Consider the following 11,597-nt stretch of genomic DNA (forward strand, 5'->3'; position numbering starts at 1 on the left):
TTAACGATAAAGGAAGCAATTAGTTTGACGACGAGCGACAGACATAAGTCTGACTAGATATTACGAGAAATAGGATAAAAAATTGAATCGAATAAATAAATCTCGATGAACAAAACTAATCTTAGAACTTGTTATCCAGCCACGGTATATCGGGTGTATCGAATATTCTCGGATCTACCGAAAATTCTCGGATCTATCGAAGGTCGATTATTAATTTCAAAACATAAATTCCTCAAAAAGTCACCAGATATTAAGTAACAATAGCGAAATTAGTTAGTTTGACGACGAATGACACATGAATTTGGCTAGATATTGAGACTCGAATCGAGCAAATAAATGTCGACGAAAAAAGTAACGTTGGAGGTCGGTATCCAAGAATAATGACTTTTCAGAAGAAGGTTGCCGACCTACGAGCCACGCGGTTCGCCCTGTATTCTGTTGCTAAAGCGTCGCGACGAACAAACATCTTGCAACGAGACCAGGAGGATCTCGAGTGTTATTCGAGGACAATAAGTACGCCGGCCGAGTGAAAATGCACAACGGAAGCACTATTCATTCTCCGTTCCCGTGGACCGGAAAATGTCGTCCAGTAGAACTCGGGGCGGCCTCCAGTCACTTTCCCGGGGGGGGGGGCGAAAAACTTTATTAAACGCCGACATCGCCGACCGTTCGTATTAAAGGCTGACGTTCCATCGGTTCAAGTAACCGGATCGAATCGAATTTTGCTAATACAACGCCAATTCGGATGGTCTCGACATTTTTTTACGCGATCGTCCGAGCGTCGACCGGTTATCGTACTCAAGACCAACGTTTTCTGTCTACCATCGAGCCAATTTCCGCGAGCCACGAGGCTCTGGAACGGTTCGTTGTTAATTAAATGCACGCTCCGACGTTCTAAATATATTACGGGCGCTTGATTATTCTTAACGTCTGGTAATGACAACTGAATCGACGGTAGGAATATTTTATTGCTACGCTCGACTTAAATATCGACGGTGTTAATGGTGTTCGTTAACGTTACGCGGCTGGAAAAATTATTCGCGAATCGTTGCTGCCGGTGATTACAAAATCCTTTCCATGCAAATTGCAATTTTTTATTCAAAAATTATTCAACATAATTACGCGTTCCAGTCATTTTACAAATCATATATTGCAAATGAACACACACACACACGGACAGACAGAGTCTCGTTCGAGAAAAACAATGAGAATGAAATCTCGAAAAAATACGATCTTGACCATTTTAAAAATCAACGTTAATTTTCCAGTCAAATGTGTATTAGTGTGTTTGAAACAGGTTCGAGGATTTTTAAATTGTTTAATTAGTCTGTAGAGATCTGTTTGGTAGTTTTTGTTCCCGTAACGTCGTTTGTGCGCGTGAAAAATCGTTTAGGGTTAGGTCGAACGCGACCGGATCGCAAACAAACGAGAGTCGCCACACTCGAAATGCTTGAAACGTCGATAATCCTTTGTCGAAAGACAAAACTATAGCTGCTACGTAAATAGAGTCCAATTCGATTATAACGAGCATCAAGGGACGTACAAAATGTCCTCGTTATAACCATTACTCGCTGTATCAATGACCGGAGTCGAATGTACCTCTCATTTTTAGTTTTAAATGTCTACTAAATTCTTTACAAAATACGTTCGAACGGAATATCGTGATTGCGCCATTCGATATTATTTGTACGATAGTACAGAAAAACGATTGACCCGGGTAAACATTCCAATTGTCGACAAATTTTTCGATAGTTGCAGTTTTTAATAACCGAAAGTTCCGAGTAGTGTATTTTTATTTATTTCATAATGTGGAAAAAATGGAATATTTTTTAAAACAACGATTGTTTTTCACTTTTTTTCATAAAAGTAACGTGTAGATTTATATGAAGCAAGTCGCCATCGTCCAGGGATTAATTTACAAAATAAAAACAAAACTATCTTTCCTTTTTTAAGAACATAACAGACAGAATCACTGCGTTCATTTTACATATAAAATTTTCACTTTTACAACGGACTTTTGTTACTGGTTTCGATTACAAATTTCTGTTACCGAATTCAAAATAATTGTTACAGTGTTACCGATATCAAATGTACGCGAAGCGCATAATTCATTAAAACTAATACGCATAATGCTTTCACTAAGCTATTAATAATTGTGTTAATGAAATAAATTGAAAAGCATCAACTTGCGTGCCAGTAATTACGTTGACGTCAAAATTAGATGCACTTCCGGTAATATTAAGCATGCTTCGTCTGTCCACGATGTTTAAACAATGCATTTGCGGGCAAAATCAATAAATAATAAACACGATTTCAATTAGAATTTCCGTTACAATCGACGTGTGCTTTTTTCGGAACTCAATTTTACATTTCCCAGATTTACCAAGATGACTTAGTTCGTCGATACAGGAATATTATTATTTATAATATAATATTGTCAATACTATTTTCATATTAATATTTGGGAATAATAACATGTAGTGACTGATTTCACATTCGTTAAACAAACAAAATAACTACCTTCTTGGACGCCATTAGTCAATAATTAATATAAATTGAAGCAAATAAAAACGTGATCCAAAGTGCCAGTGGAATATAAAAAATTTCTCAATTCTAGAACATTATTCACAACTATATGCATTTATAAACGATAAATCAGAGACACAGTTGTTTAATTACTATCGAAAGAGACAGAAAATTAAATACTAACCACTGTAAATAATCTCGTAATCAGAAAGGTGTACAAATAATTGTAAACAATATTTTAGAATTCAGGACGTCCGGCATTATTCACCCATGATATTTTATATTTATTACACCGACCAAACAAACGAGAAAATACGTATTAAAAATTATCACTCACTATGAAAGTAACGTTGACACACACTGGTTAAACATTAAAATACTCCACTCGTTGAATGCACAATCCTGTCTCGTAGAACGAGCACTATAATCGAAATCACCTGTCCGTTGATTCTCACTTATTATTCGTTTACGAGTCACTGGAATTTTTGTTCGAAATTTTCGAAATCCCGTACGAAATTATTACTCGACCGGATCCGTCCATCGATTCGAAATCGCCCATCCACGAGACGCTCGAGTTTTCCAAGCCCGAGAATAACCTCTTCGAGCTCGGTAACCGAGAACTCGGTGGCCGAGATGCTCGGTAACCGAGATTAAGGGAACGTCCTGCGAACACCTGTCGGTTCTGTTTTGGTTCTCGCGCGCTCGCACGGTAGGAAAATATTTTTCCGTTTGTTTCGCGCGCGAGCAAATCGATACAGATTAATTTGTCGATAAAAGTATCGGCGTCGGTGGAAATTCTGCGCGCCGGTGGATCCCCAATTACCAAACGGTCGACCGAGAAAAACTCGTTGAACTCGTTAAGCCGCCAGTGCCCGGACCTGTTACCAATCCCAACGCGACGGTTCGACGTCGAATAAGATTCGTGCAACGATGAAATCACGATTGGTTGTAACGTATCCGAAGTCACGTATACCCGGCTACCGATAAAAGCAACTGAAAATGAAAATTCACCAGCCACCGTGGCTGCTGCTGCTGCTGCGAAACAATCCCTCCTGCGGAACCTTTAACGCGGTTTACACTGGGGCTGCGCCCGTAGAACGATTACGTTTCGAAGAAACGTGTCGTATAAACGGGAAACTCGAATCTCTACGGACAATTTTTACCTCTTCGATCCCCTGAACCTGATTTCCGACCGTTAACGGGCGTATTCCGGCTTAAACTACTTTCGAGCTATATTTTTAAACAGAAAATCCTAAACTGCTTTCTATTGGGATTTTGCGTATTTACTGATATATTTAGTACAGATAGACAGGTTTTTTAGTCATTTTATTTTCGTGAAATTTACTTTGGATCGTATTTGGACGAGTAGTATCCGCGGTTTAAGTAGCGAACAATCTTTTTTTCGTGATGTTTCTCATGGGAATTTTTAGGATATCTTCGTCCCCTTGAATACACATTTATATTGCTCGGGTCGTTAGTTTTTATTAAGAACGAAACACGTCTAATTGGCTGAGGAATTATTACAGTAGTGCCTCCATTATAATAGGGGCGAGGGTTGGGTCGCATGATCGAGAGAGTCCGAAAAATCGGGGGATTCTTTCTTCGCTTTAGGGCAACAGGTAGATTATAAATACATCGTAATACGCTTTCCAGGACATAATGGATGCATTATGTTACCTACGTTTAAATAACAAATCTAATTTGTTAAATTTTTCAAATTCGAACAGGACCATTAAACCATGATATTTATTATTTCATGAAATATTGAAATTTTCAAAAAAATGATTTGCAACAAGTAACGAGTGAACCTTTATTTATTAATTTTAATACGACAATAAAAATCATCGCTATTTTAAAAGAAGATTCCAGATACTTTTGGGTTCAAAATATTTAAGAAACTTTTTGAGAAAATACACGAGCTATAATTTTTAATCTTGTATCCGTTAATTGCGAAATATGTGGTCCTATGATTTGTAACAAGTAAACCTTTATTTATTGATTTTAATACAACAATAAAAATCATCGCTATTTTGAAAGAAGATTCCAGATAGTTTTGGGTTCAAAATATTTGAGAAACTTTTCGAGAAAATACGCGAGCGGTAATTTTTAATTTTGAATAGCAATGATCGGATTGTTTAAAAATAGAATTTTATATAGTATAATTTCCCACTTCGGCAATTTGTTGAATCGATATTATAGCCACTTCATTGCCCGGTCGCACGATCCAGAAATGAAACGATAAAGTTACGTGCAAGTATAACTGAAAGATACGAGCAAAGTTTGGGGGAACATTCCTTATACCTGGAGTATGAAAACGTTTTGTACGAGCACAAGTCCGAGAAACGATTCGTTTCCTTGTTGCAACTCTTTTTCGAATAATCTGTTATTGCATTGTACTGGTGCTGTTCCCATTTTCTGCTCACGTATACTTTAACGTTAGGTTTCAACGTAAGTAAATATCTATACATGAAAAAAACAAAAATTATTTCGAAGCAAATATGGCTTAGATCGCTATCGAAGTTAGCACGAAGACGCGGTAGATGAAAATGAAAACGACAGCTTTGTTTTGTTGCTTGTTTCGTTGGCAGGTTGGCAAAGATTTCATCGTAATAATAAAATATATCTCGTGAGACCACGTTCTTGATGATCGGTACTGATTTTCGAGTTTTCTTTACCCTTTCGAACAGCGACAGGGGGAAAAACTTTCGACCTCGAAAATTCAGAACTAAGGAAACTCTTCGACCGGTGAAAGCGTAGAAAATTGAGATAAACTCACATATTTACGTGCAATATTCGCTGAGAAGCGATTAATCGATTTCACGCCTAGAAATTCCACCGAAATTTTTTAACGCGTTCATTGTATTGGTGGTCACTGGTAACCGACGCTTCGCACCAACGCGTCTTTAAAAGGCATAAAATAAATGAATCTTAATACTTTTCTGAATGAGTTCACTGACATTGGGAATACTAAGTAATAATATAAACCTAGACAGGGAAAGGTAGACGAAAATTTACCCCATCGGAGCTGAAATGATAGCTATCGAACGTTTTCACTCTAGATCAGCCACGATCACGAAAAATACTTTCCTTTTTTTCCAGAATCTTCAAAAACAACAACGGTACTCCTAATTCCAAAGTTCGTTATCAAAATTAATCGTTCGTCGCAGGAAAAGTCGGGAAATCAATCCATTAAAGAAAACAAAGTCGATCCTCTATGACACATTGCGACAATAAAATCCCAATATCTACATTTTTTCTGATATAATCCCACCGTAGATACGTATTAATTAAAATATTAATTCTCCTATATCTCACACCAGGGGCCAATCGATAATGTTCAGTACAAATTTAATTTTGTAATTTTGTCCGAAACCCAATTTGCACTACAGAGAGTTGATATTGTCAGAGATAAAAGAAGCACAAAAAAATTCGTGGGAAGGGGGGGACAATTAACGAAACCCCAAAAATCTTTCCCAGTAGATGATAAAACTAACCCTCCCTCCTTCAAAACAAAAAAACATACTCGACGAAACGTACAATTTCGATCGAGGAAGAACAAACAACAAGGTCCAAAAGCTTTCTAAAAATATTAATTACTTTCACTGATCACTAATTAACAACCTTTTTAAATCTCGGTTTCTCCACGACGCTGTCGGAGTGTTTCGCGGTTTGGGCGTCCCGTCTCGATCGCGGTGACGTCCCGACGCACGAACGATCCACCGATACTCAGCGACGCGTCGATTATGATCGCGAATGATCGCGGTACGCGCGAACGGAATCCGATGAAAAATACACCCGTACGCTCGCGACGATCGCGGGCTGAACACTGGCGCGTCGCGCTGCCCGGACTTTTAGTTCCTGGCGCTACCGATAAGCGCCGCGACGCTGTTCGCGCCCCACTCCATCGCTCCAGCCCTTGGACGCGGCGCTGCTCGACCCCTTCAAATTGCGCGGCGCGTTTCACGGTGTCCCTCGACTCGTACTTCCATTATCAATCGCCGCGACGCGACGCATCGGTTCGACGCCTGCACGCCTGGTCTTTTCACGCGACGCCACAACTACACTACAGCTACACCACCGACATTCTTAACATTTTTTATAATTACAAAGAAAGTCATCAAGAAGCATTTGTCTGATAACAGAGATTCAGTTCATATCCCTTTCACCGTCTTTTTAGTCATTCGAATAATCGGAGTTGACGTTCGACTGATACGAATTGAATTGCCTTTTGAGCTGCATGTTCAAAAATTGTGAATACGTAAAAACTAACTATATTTATTGTTGTCCATTATTTTCCTTGGTAGATTTATTATTTTTGAAACTGTAAACGATTTTCATCATAGTACTATTATTAAGGGTTATTATTGTTTTTATGCTCTTGAAAATTATTGCTTCATGCTGCTATGACCTAATTGTTTTGTTAATTACTTCGTTTTGCAATTTAATTATGTTATATTCTATGTACACAATTGTAAATTTTTTTAAATAAATCATGAACAATATGTAATACCCAGACCTAACCCAGACCTAACCAAGACCTAATTGTTTTGTTAATTACTTAGTTTTGCAATTTAATTATGTTATATTCTATGTACATAATTGTAAATTTTTTGAAATAAATCATGAACAATATGTAAAAGTGATCTAGAAATTTATTGATTTTATTAAATTACGACCTAACCCAGACCTAACCCAGACCTAAACAAGACCTAATTGTTTTGTTAATTACTTCGTTTTGCAATTTAATTATGTTATATTCTATGTACATAATTGTAAATTTTTATAAATAAATCATGAACAATATGTAAAAGTGATCTAGAAATTTATCGATTATATTAAATTACGTTTCAGCTTGCACCAGATGTTAGCTCCTATTACATATGTACATATGCATAAGAGTACGCATTCGTATAACTAAGAACACGGGTTCGTATAACTGGTTAAGTCATGAGTCTAAATAATGAGCTATAGTCGGAAACATGGAGGATTGCATAGTATAGTATCGATGTAAAATCGAGAAATATTATGCAATCAGGACAAACCCACCATTTTCATTCTAATTTCACTTCAAGGGTGTTTCGTCATAAACTTTTAGCTCGACGCAGATTTTTATAGTTAATTTATATAATTCCACGTGGCAATAGGGCATCGTGCATCCTACCTGAAATCATTTGTGTCTTGTTTCTCCTCTCTTAATGGGAAGAGTCTTTATGAACACAATGTTATGAAATATTCAGTCTTTCTTTTGTTCCTGATCTTCTATTCAAACGCCTCCAGATGGCATAAAAAGATATATAACATTCCACTTAAAAATATGAAAGTTATCTTCATTTCTCGAAAAATAATGTAAATATGCAAAGTTAATCCTATTTGTCGTAAGAAACTGTAAAACTTTGTTCTCCTTCATTTTTTTCTAATTAGAATAGTTTTCGAAAAACTCGCTGATTAGTAATAGTATGAACACCCTGTATACGGGATGTCTGAAGTTCTAACGACTGAACTTTGTCAGTATATTCTGAAATAAGGAAACAATGTCGTTTCAAGCTGTATTAAAAAATTATGACAAATATACGAATTCCTGTGTGTTAATGAAACTTCGATCTAGAATAAATGGTTGGTTGTACAATAAGCTGTACACACATATTATAAAACAACCATTTTATCTTGCTCGTATAATCCCAGAGAAGGCATAAATTATGCAAACAAAAATTACACGAATGTTTTAACATAGAATAGGCGAACAATCTGATAGGTTTCAGATTCCATGTGTAACGTTATATGTAGAACTCGTAGACATTATTTGTTAACAATTTATGTTGAATTTTGTTAGATATTCAGTGGAACTAGGCTGTGCTAAATGATCTTTATTTTGCACTACGTGTGATAGATACATTCGCTTTTACGCGTTTACAGAGAGAGAGAGAGTGGTAGTCACTCATCACTTGAAAAAGATGTGAACATCTCAGTTGCCCCACCACAATCATCCTTATTGCTTTGGACATTGGTAGATGACGACGTTGTCAAAAATATCAGATTCTCAACAAATTTACTGTCGATAAAAATCAAGCGTTAATAAGAGTCGTTCGAAATAAATTTGTCAGTCCGCCGCGAAAAAAGATGCGAGGCGAATAAAACTTTTTTCGGTCTAATTGTAGTCGACGGCGATTACGGTTATCAGAGTTCGAGAGATAATTCGTCGTTGACCCGGGTGGCTTATTTGGTTAAAGCAGGGTCGAGAGCAGTTCCCATCGAGCGATACCTTTTCTCCGTTACGAACGGTCCGCTGCTATTTTATGAATAACATTACTCCGGACTGCTTAAAATTTATTTAGACTCAAAGAGACTTTTTACGAAAGGGATTCCCGTCTCTGCCGTTCATCACTTTCTCTCTCGCTCGGCCGTCCCGTAACCGAAACACTCTATTTCCTGTTCGACGACAATTTACGATTTAATGAGCAAGTGAGGCAACGGAGAGAGAAAAAGTAACGAGCTTGCTGCTGCCGCTTCCTTCGCGACGATCTTTCTACGCTTTATGTTGACTACGTCATTGCGGTAAAAGGAAGCTTATAGGATTTCTCGCTTCTGCCACTAGTTTACTGTAGTTTCCGCTGCGAGTGGAATCGGCGTGGACCCCCTTTCCCCCTTTCCTCGCCCACGCAGCACTTACTGTATCGAAGATGGGAGCCTTTCAAGAACATCTCATCGAACGTTTCACCGACTATTGGAATAAGGAATAAGGAAGAAAGCATGGGGGGGAAAAGACTAAGGGAAGTCTCTGCGCGGAAAACACGCGGTCGTACGTTTATTTCCTTTCCTCGATATCGCTGAAATACTTGTTGTTTTCTATAGTGGATTACACGGACCGCGAACACAGTTTTCCTATTCGAGAGGCCACTTTCCTACGAAACGGTAACCAAAGTAAGCGCGTAGAATACGTAATAATTACGTAAAGAAGTTGAAAATAAACCAACGTCTCGAATGTACCAAACTAGAATCAGATTGTTCAGCTTTCCAGTTGCCCCAAAATAAAAGTTGTCCCGTTAATGGGCGGTGCTCCTCTAATTTCTGTTTTACACAGAGTAGCGCATAGTCGTGCGGTAATTGCCGATGACGCATGCTGTTTCTACGGATTAATCGACAATCCTGTGGATTTGATGTCCCGCGGCTTAAAGGGAAAGGAATTCATTCGTAATGAACACTGGCATTGTGGACCCCGATATTTGAGGTATTGCGCGATGCAACGGCCACGTCACGCCAAAAACCGAACGAGGTAACTGACACGCGACCGCCTAGTACTCCACCTACGCATACCGCCAATTTGAACATTTTCCAACGATACTTTCGCAAATTAAATCTCTCCGCCGTCCCGTACGGTTCGTTCGGACGAAGACACTCGACACGCCTTTCTGATCAAATTGGATTTGAAATCTGGCTATGGATCCCACAATGGAGCGTTTCGGTCAGGACGGACCACCTGACGCGGACGAGATTCTCCTACCTGTCGAACGATGCAAAATTTCTACCACGAGGGATACACGCGATGGAGCTTTATTAAAAAATTGTCAGTAATACGGTTAGGGACAAAAGTAAGTGGACAGATGATGAAAACGAATATACTGAGAATATATTAATTAAATATAATTATAATTATGTTAGAAGTATTTTAATACTTTTTTGTAGGGACTGAAACGCTGCATTGATTGGTCCAGTCAAAACGATTCTATTTTTTTTTAAAGTGCAACAGAATTTTTGGCATCATTCAATAGTATTTAATTTTTATCCATCTCTGTTGATTGTATTTATGATACTGATTTTCCCACTTGTTGACAGCACTCTGTGTAATAGAAAATTAAAATTCCAACAACATTAAACTGAATTATAAATTGTTCGTTCAATCGAAAATGAATTTGTATACAGGATGTTCCATTACATGTTTAAACGTGAACATACGAGGAGACCTAATAGCAACTAACAAAGTCTATTTTATTTTCGATAGGATGAATCTTTCGAGATTTTATAATCGCAAAAGATATAAAAGAATAAAGTGAAATTGACTGACGCCTCGACGACGCGCATCGAGCAGGATGCATTACTGTTTAATCTCGAGGAATGGCGATACGTCGGGAATTTGGAATTTGCCCGAAGACATCCGACTCCCATTCGGTATTAACGCGTAAACGGAACTTGGCAGCTCGTAAAATTCTTCAAATTACGGGGTACTGTTACAAGAATAATGTATGCAAGCAGCGTTCCAATGATAAACTCGTGACAAATTTCGTGAGTTACGTTTCAGCCACCGTCCGTTACGCATCAGTCTCGCGGTGGCGGTTGCCTGAATTGTATCAATGACGCCTCATTTCCATACATCAATAAACCCCGTAGACTGTACATCCAGACTAGACATTAATCTACGACGTACAAACTGTCCTGTAATATCTGGGATCAACTTCAGGGATGAATCGTATGCCCGCGAACAATAAAATAAGTTCCTGCGAACAAATGTCCTGGCTGACCTCGTTCCGAACTTCTACCAGAGCGTCGCAATAACTCTTTAGAGGAGCTAAGCTACCCTAACGGATGTCCGTTCGACAGTTTATAAACATTGTTCGATGTCTTGCGCATCCCCTTGTTCCAAGGACCAGTCCGTTTCCACGTGTATCCTATCGATCAGCTCACTTCTTATCGGAATAGAATTTCTTCCGATTCACGATTTTTTAGAAATTTACATAATCGTGTTGGACATGTTGATTATTTAAATTTATTTCTCATCTATTATATTATATTATTTTTTAACTTAGTTGTAAGAAACTGTACTTTTTTTTTAGAGGATATAAGTTCGTCGATGAATAAATAAAGAGGTCGAATTTGTTTAATAATATCGAAACTATTGAACAGTTCGAGTGGAATCGAGCCGGATAGATATAGTAAAATACGTTTATAACGAGCATGATTATAACGAAAACACAGCTGCAACGAACAGAAGCCATAACGATTTTAATGGATGCTTATAATGGACGCATTACACAGGCATAGCATATAAATTTTGAGTGATACGTGAAATGTTATTCGTG

The sequence above is a fragment of the Colletes gigas genome, unplaced genomic scaffold (genome assembly GCF_013123115.1).
Source record: "Colletes gigas isolate AHSC1104 unplaced genomic scaffold, ASM1312311v1 Colletes_gigas_Sc00036, whole genome shotgun sequence".
Classification (NCBI taxonomy): domain Eukaryota; kingdom Metazoa; phylum Arthropoda; class Insecta; order Hymenoptera; family Colletidae; genus Colletes; species Colletes gigas.